Source organism: Ovis aries, chromosome 5, assembly GCF_016772045.2.
Source record: "Ovis aries strain OAR_USU_Benz2616 breed Rambouillet chromosome 5, ARS-UI_Ramb_v3.0, whole genome shotgun sequence".
NCBI lineage: Eukaryota > Metazoa > Chordata > Mammalia > Artiodactyla > Bovidae > Ovis > Ovis aries.
The window spans coordinates 18919014-18927764 of record NC_056058.1 but is presented as its reverse complement, the minus strand read 5'-3'; the positions used below and the strand labels follow the sequence as shown (position 1 = coordinate 18927764).

Sequence of the window (8751 nt, the reverse complement as noted above, 5' to 3'; positions counted from 1 at the left end):
GGCGCCTGTCGCCCGCAGCCGCCGTCGCGACGGGGCAGCCTGGGACTTGTAGTCCGGCCGGCGCCGCGCGCGGCACGCCGGGAGCTGTAGTCTCCTGCTCAGTTTCCCGCGCTGTCCCAGAGCCAAAAAACTGGACCCCAAATCCTAGCTTGACCGCTGTGTGACCCCGGGTTTCTTTCGGGGCCTCAGTTTCCCCACTTGTATAACCTACCTACGTCATCGGAGCCTCATTAAAATCACAGGTGGTGTGGTGAAGAAACTTTTCAGAAATACGTTCGGTGATTTCACCAATATATGGAATAAAAAACAAAAAACCCAACACATCAGAAATACTCCAGGCTGCAACTAAGACCTGATGCAGCCAAATAAATAAATATCAATATATTCCCCAAGCTCATAGAGATATTGCCAAGTTATCCTCTGAAGAATTTTACCAATTTACATTTTTGCAACAATGTATGCATCATCTAACTTTTTAATTATTTCATTTATTTTAAGTTCTTTTTAGGTCTATAAGCAAGGTTTTGCAGTTTTTTGTGTGTGGGGGGGTTGGTCTTTAAAGTATACTTATTTACAAAGTTGTGTTCGTTTCAGGTGTATAGCCCAAGCACATACATACAGAACAGATTGGTGGCTGGGGTTTGGGGATGTGAAGCAGGTGAAGGAAGTAAAAAATTACACATTTCCAGTTACAAAATAAATGTCATGGGGCTGTAATGGACAGCATGGTGACTACAGTTAATATTACATTGCATATTTGAAATTTGCTGAAACAGTAGATCTTAAAAATTCTCATCACAAAAAATTCTATAACTAATAATATGTAAGGTGATGGATGTTACCTAGGCTTATCAAACTATTAGCTTGTACATCTGAAGCTATATAATGTTATGACAATTATACCTCAATTTTTAAAAAATGCTCAGTGAAAGAACCCAGACACAAAAGGCCATATAAATGTATGATTCCATTCATATAAAATGTCCAGGGATTTATTTCCCTGAAGGTCCAGTGGTTGAGACTCTGTGCTTCCAGTGCAGGAGGAATGGGTTTGATCCCTGGTGATGGGGTGGGGGGGTGGGGAGCAGGGAGGGGGCGGTGGTATCCCATTCATTGTAGGATGTCAGACAGCACCGCTGGGCTCCTCTCCCCTCCACCTTGATGCCAGTAGCACCAGCCCTCACTCCAGTCAAGACAACCCAAAGTGTCCCCAGACTTTGCCACCTACCACCAACAGGGCAATGTCACCCTCAATTGAAAACCACTTCCCCTAATCCTCGAACTTGCCAGTTGTTATTTTTGTCTTGAAAATCCCTCTCCCCAGACATCTAACCTCAGAGGACTTGATGCAAACAACCTTCTCAGGGACCCCAGCAAATGACGCATGAAAACTTGATTCCTTTCCCAGACCTCTGGTGGAGGGGCTGCCCTTGGTGCTTACCTCTCTTGACTCTTGACGTTATTGTTTAGTCACTAAGTACTGTCGGACTATTTGTGATTCCATTGGCTTAGCTCACCAGGCTCCTCTGTCCGTGAGACTGCCCAGGCAGGATGCAGGAACCTGCGTCTCCTGCATTGTCAGGTGGGTTCTCTATCACTGAGCCACCAGGGAAGCCCCTCATAATAGGAGAAACACCAAATACAAAACAGTAGGTAGAACGTGAGGAAGCTTGAGGTAACGACTCTGCCTGCAATGCAGGAGATCCAGGTTCCATCCCTGAGTGGGGAAGATCCCCTGGAGAAGGAAATGGCAACCCACTGCAGTATTCTTGCCTGGAGAATTCCATGGACATAGCAACCAGGCGGTCTACAGTCCATGGGGTCGTAAATAGTCTGTCACAACGGAGAAACTAACACTTATCACTAATAAGTGATACAACATAACGAGGTGTGGGAGGGAAGAAAACCGATTAAGCTTTGGGTTTGGGGTAGTATGGGGTCACCTTCCTCCCCTCCACCCCCTAGACATAGCTGCAACCCCCTCACCATCAGAGGTCCCACTGACCACCGCCCCGGTCTCCTGCCATGCAAGGCCCCAAAGCCTACCCTCCGACCACCAGGCTGGCCCCTCACGGCATGTGGATGTCCCATCTGCCTCCAGGTCTTGGCCTGTGCTGTTCCCTCCTCCAGGAATTCTGTTCCCTGCGCTCATCCCCCACCCCGGGCTGCGCGAGCCTGACTTCAGTCTGGAGTTTGGCCCCTTCTCTCCGCCCCATCTGTACCCGGAGTGCCCTCCCCGCCCCCAGCCTATCGAGGAATCCGGGGGGAGGGGGCTGGACTCCAAGTCCCAGAAAGCCCTGCGCTTCCCGTGGGTGGGGCCGGGGCTTCCCCTCCGCGTGCTCAGTTTGGGAGGCGCTGGCAATTTTCAAATTTTGGCGCTGAGCGGGCGGGGCGGCGACTGCTGGGCCCAGACCCCTCACCCCAAATGCCACCCCGCCCCGCCGAGCCCTAGGTCTGGCCACTCCACGGGCTCACCAGGCGCGACACATGGCTGGGGTTGGTGGTGGTGGTGGTGGTGGTGGGATTCTCGGCCCATTTCCAAGACGGGAAACTGAGGCACGGGGCGATTCGGGGACCTGTCCTGGGAACCCCCGCCGGCAGGGGCGGGGAGGGGATGGGGTTCGAACCCAGGACCCTCTGACCCCAGGGCGCTTGTGAGTTAATTGGGCAGTTGCTGCCTGCTTTGGGTGTGGAGGGTGCAGCCGGTGGGCGAGAAATCCCCGAGCCCTGGAGGACCGGCCAGTCTCTGCCCGCCGTCTCCTCCCCTTCCCCGCTCCATTCCCCATCCCCCGTCCCTTCCGCGGCATCTTGCTGGAGTTTGGCGCCAAATTTTTCAAAATCTCAGTCCAACGACTCCCGCTGGCTCCCAGCCCGGATCACGCGCCTGGATGCTGAATTCCGGCGCCTGGACCTGCAGGACCGCGGAATCTGGAATCTGGAGGGGTGGGGCGGGCTCAATGCAAAACCTGGAGCTAGGGGGTGGGGTTGGAGGGCGTGGATTCCACATCCGGGGAGAGGGGACCACTCGCATTGACGGGTCTGAATTTGGGGGACCCTGATTCTCGTGTCTACTGAGGAGCTGGGGTTCTAGACCCTGAATCTGGAAGCCCTGTTCCAGAGCCCAGAGGAGGACAAGTTTGGTCGGATTCCTGAGCCTGGAGGCTAAACCTGGAATCTAGGATTAGAAGTCAGGAACCTGGAGCTGGAACCCTGAAATTCCAACTGAAATCTGGGGGGGCAGGGGAGCCCTGGGACTGGAGGGACAGCTACTTGTTAAATGGGCTTGGGGGGAAAATGAAATCAACAGGTGTGGATTGACATCTCCCAGTGCCAGACACTGGGGTTGCACCAGTGACCAGAACAAAGGTCGGTCCCTCCCCTTGGGAAGCCGGCAGGAGTGGCATGTTAGAACATAATAAGCACATGGGCTTCCTTGGTGGCCTAGTGGTGAGGAATCCGCCTGCCAATACAGGAGGCACAGACTTGATTCCTGGTCCGGGAAGAGCCCACATGCTGCGGAACCACAACTACTGAGCCTGCGCTCTAGAGCCCAGGCTCCGCAACAAGAAAACCCACTACAATGAGAAGCCTAAGCGCATCACACCTGGAGAGTAGCCCCCGCTCGCAACTGGAGAAAACCCATGTGCAACAAAGACCCAGCACAGCCAAAAAGTAATTAATTAATTTTAAAAAGGAAATAATAAGTAGGGCTTTCTACTACTAGTGGTAGTACAGGCGGTACTAGTGGTAAAAAAAAAAAAAAACTTGCCTGCCAATGCAGGAGATGTAAGAGATTCAGATTCAGTCCCTGGGTTGGGAAGATCTCATGGAGAAGGACATGGCAACCCACTCCAGTATTCTTACCTGGAGAGTCCATGGACAGAGGACCCTGGCAAGCTACAGTCCATGGGGTCGCAAGGAGTTGGACACCACTGAAGCGGCTGAGCACGCATAAACACGTAAATATGCTGTGGTGGGGGTGGGGATGGGGGGGTCCTTTGATCATGGAAGCTGGGTGCCGTTTAGCTGGGTGTTCTGGCTCCAGGGTTCACGATGCTGCAGTGAAGGTGTCCCCTGGAGCAGGGCCCACTCCCAAGCACATTGGTACTGATGTTAAGGATATACATCCTTGCTGGCGGTTGTCCCAGAACTTAGTTCCTTATCATATAGGAGAGGACTTGATTTGAGTTTCGAAACCCTCACTGTTTGTTGTTGTAGGGAAACAAAAACTGAAAACAGCTCAAATATCCTTCAGTAAGAACACACCCATAGTAACTATGTCCAGTATCCTGTGATACCATAATGCAAAAGAATCTGAAAAAGAATTTATATATATATATAAAGAATTTATATATATATGTATAACTGAATCACTTTGCTGTACATTTGAAATGAGCACATTGTCAATTGTACTTCAATTTGGAAAAAAATGGTGTGTGTGAAGGGATTCCCTGGTGGTCCAGTAGGTTAGGACTTGGCACTTTCACTAAGTGCCTAAGTGGCCTAGGTTCAATCCCTGGTCAGGGAACTAAGGTCCCACAAGCCATGCAGCCTGTCCCCTCCCAAAAATAATAACAAATTTAAAAGATTTAAAAACAGAATACACTGATAGCTTTGTGTAGACCCACAGTGGAATACTATACAGCTGTAAAAGTGAATGCCCAGAATGACCACCTAAACAAAAGAGCATGTAAAAAAAAAAAAATGCAGAAGACTATCTCCAGTAGGCGACCATTTTTACAGTTATTTCAGGGTGCTATAAGTATTAGAGAACTGAAAGGAAAAGTGGAGACGTGGTTAACCCAGAAGTCAGCATAGTGGTTGTGTTTTGTAAGCCTGGTGGTTGTGAATGTTTCTATGCTTTAGGCTAGTTGCCTAAGACATAGATGCTCTTTGTCTGTTTGATATGTTTTGTGTTTCAGAAATGAAGTAAACAAGCTCCCTCAGACTGCTGTGCAGAACAACATGGTTCCAACACAAACAATATCCTACCAGAAAAAAAAATAGATGATAATTATGTGACCTGGATAGAGGGGTTAACCTTTGGTGGTAATCATACCGTAACATATAAATGTATCAAACTAACACCTGAAACTTACACAATGTTATATCTCAATTATATCTCACTTTAAAAAAGTAACATCCTCAAGAAAAAAAAAAAGAAAATAAAGAGAACACCAATAGAATGCCATCTATATTATTCTGGGGCTTCCCTGGTGGCTCAGACAGTAAAGAATCTGCCTGCAATGCAGGAGACCTGGGTTTGGTCGCTGGGTCGGAAGATTTCTCTGGAGAAGGAAACGGCAACCCATTCCAATATTCATACCTGGAGAATCCCATGGACAGGATACAGTCCATGCGGTCACAAAGAGTCCAACATGACTGAACAGCTAACACATTACTTTAAATATTTTAGTCAGTACTTTAAAGAGTGAAGGAAAGGAGAGAGATTAATTTTTAATGTTTTACTTAACCTGCTGCTGCTGCTGCTGCTAAGTCGCTTCAGTCGTGTCCGACCCTGTGCGACCCCATAGACAGCAGTCCACTAGGCTCCCCTGTCCCTGGGATTCTCCAGGCAAGAACACTGGAGTGGGTTGCCATTTCCTTCTCCAATGCATGAAAGTGAAAAGTGAAAGTGAAGTCGCTCAGTCGTGTCCGACTCTTAGCGACCCCATGGACTGCAGCCCATGGGATTTTCCAGGCAAGAGTACTGGAGTGGGGTGCCATTGCCTTCTCCATTACTTAACCTGACATACCTCAAATATTTTAACCAACATTATAATCAACATACACAATTTTTAAAAATTTATCAAAGTATTAAAAAACTTATTGAAGTATATAGTTAATTTACAATGTTGTGTTAATTTCTGCCATATAGCAAAATGACTCAGTTATAAATATATATGGGCTTCCCTGTGGCTCAGCTGGTAAAGAATCCACCTGCAATGTGGGAGAGCTGGGTTCGATCCCTGGGCTGGGACGATCCCCTGGAGAAGGGAAAGGCGGCCCACTCCAGTATTCTGGCCTGGAGAATTCCAGGGACTGTATAGTCCATGGGGTTGCAAAGAGTTGGACACGACTTCATATATAGTTATATATATATTCTTTTTCATATTCTTTTCGATTAACACAAATGATTGATGAGAAATTTTACATTCTTGTTTTTCCACATTGTCTTTGAAATCCACTGTTTTTCATACTTTCAGCCTATCGAAACTTGGATGCTCAATTTTCAACAGTTTAAGGAAACAAAGTTGTTTTTAATGGAAAAGTGTTTTACACCACTTCTTTGTTTTCTTTCCTAGTTTTTGGCTGCACTGCATATGGGATCTTAGTTCCCTGGCTAGGGATTGAACCCTTGCCCCCTGCAGCAGAAACACAGTGTCTTAACCTCTGGACCACCAGGGAAGTCCCTCCACCATTTCTATTTGTAGGGTTTTTTTTTTAAGTAATTATTAATTTATTTGGCTGCATAGGTCTTATTATGGTATGCAGGATCTAGTTCCCTGACCAGGGATCGAACCCAGGCCCCCTATAGTGGGAGTGCAGAGTCACAGCCCTTGGACCACCAGAGAAGTCCCTATTTGTGGGTTTTAATTCATTAAAATGAAATTCAATTGAAATTCAGTTCCTCAGTCACTCCAGCTACATTTCAGGGGCTTGATAGCCTCAGGTGTCTGCTTATTACCTGGCCAGCACAGGTGGAGAGGATGCTGGATAGTCCCCAGGTGAGGGACTGTAGTGACCTGGGCTGGGGTCACTGCTGCACTTAGAGCCTGCCTGTCCCCCTTCAGGACCTCTCTCCACACCTCCTTTTCCAGCCCTCACTCTGGCACCCAGGACTCGGGAATTCCTTGTCTCCAATGCAGGGTACATCCTCCTAAGGCAGGCAGTGCCCCCAGTCTGCACGCCTGGAGGACCCAGAGGTGGCAGAGGGCAGTTGTTTGGGGGGAGGGTTATGGATCTGTGAGCTGAGGTGCCCTTTGTGTGCAGATGAGGACCCTCATGATCCAGGCCAAACCCTCAAATCAGAGGCAGCAGGCCACCAGCGTGGGGCCAGCCCTGCCCACACTGCCACATTCTTGTGCAGAACCACCAGGAATCTAAGAATCCTAAATGTGAACCAGATGTGCCAGGAGGCTTTGCAGGTTTCGATTCCAATCTATTGCTGTGAAACAAACTACCCCCAGACTTTATGATGTCTCATGATTTTGTGGGTTGGGAATGCAGGTGGGGCTCAGCAGAGTGGTTCTTCTGTTCCATGTGGTGTTGGTGTCCAACTTGCAGCTGGGCTGGGGGATCTGAGCTCCTCCGGTCAACCTACAGCCTTGCCAGCCCCTTTTTCTTCTGTGTACCTTCAGGGTCTCCCCAGGGCCCACTGGTACAGCATAGACTTCCTATGAGACATTTCAGGAATCTCAGACATCTCCTCCGAGAGCAAGACAGTAGCTGCTCCTGAAGTTAAGGGTCATGGTTGGCAGTGTTGCCTCCCTCATGACCCTGAGGTCAAGGCCATTATAGACCCAGCCCAGATAAAGGGGAGGGAAATGGATCTGCCAAGAAATCCTAGAATTGCAGCCATGTTGTTTTATTCTAATAGCTTTATTGAGATGTAACTCACACCTCATATGACTCACCCTTTAAAGTGTATGATTCAGTGGTTTTAGTATATTCACAGATGTGTGCAACCATGGCCATGATCAATTCTAGAACATTTTCATTACCCTAAGAAGATGCTCTTGGGGAACTTCCCTGATGGTCCAGTGGTGAGGACTCTGCACTTCCACTGCAGGGGGTACAGGTTCAATCTCTGGTCAAGGAACTAAGATCACACAACCTGAGTGGTGAGGTTAAAAAAAAAAAGTAATATAATGTAATATTTTAAAAAACTGAAACATACGTGAAAAAATCTCCACCCATGATGAACTTACAGCTGGTATCTGAAGTCAGGGTTGTCTTCTGGGAACCATGTCCACCTAAAAAACAATGGGCTGAACTCCATGCATCTATACAAATGTAAATCATCCATGTAAAGCATGGAAAAAGGACAATTGTACTGTGTCATTTTGCATCAATTAAACAAATTCAATTCAGTCTCTGGATGGCCTAGAAGACATCTTATCTGTCCCTTCATTAGTTAACGAGTTCCTTGCAAACTCTGACAAATATTGATTGGATATTCTAGTGAGAATCATGCTTTTACCTTTTTTAAAAAATGCATCTCTGTTTTGGGTTCGGGGGAGGGACCGGTAGGGGCAAGGCACAATCCGATAACAGCGGGAAGGGTGAGCAGAAGAGGGGCATGGTGAGACTGTGGATTTGGAGGAAGCCCTCTGGGTACTCCAGGGAGAACTTGTTTGGGGTGGGGCATGAGCATCTGGGGACAGGGGGTTTGGCTTCAAGTGGCTTTCAAGGTAATTGCCATAGGGAAGGTGTACAGTGCTCTTTCCACAGGCCAAACCCAGTCTAGGTCATGGGTTTTTATCATCCTTTTCACAACTTGATTTCCCCAGGAAAAAAGGGAGTTTCAGAGAGGTTAGGTCACCAACCTGAGAACACACAACTTGTGAGGGGTGGAATGGCATTTGAACCAGGTGAGCTTGACAGAGCAGAGTGGCCCCTACCAAGCACCTTGCCTGGATGTCACAGACACAGACATTCTGGCTTCCTCCTGCCCACTGCTATCCTCCCCAGCACCCCCGGACATGACCAGGCCTCCTCACCTTTGCCCTTGACATCTCTGCCACCTGG

General features: G+C 48.3%; 1 non-coding gene across 1 annotated transcript; it reads left to right on the top strand.

Moving 5' to 3' along the window:
* Positions 1–7749: 7749 nt before the first annotated feature.
* On the top strand, positions 7750–7822 carry TRNAG-UCC (transfer RNA glycine (anticodon UCC)). The gene has a single exon. It is a non-coding gene; the product is annotated as a tRNA-Gly (tRNA).
* The last annotated feature ends 929 nt before the right edge of the window (positions 7823–8751 follow it).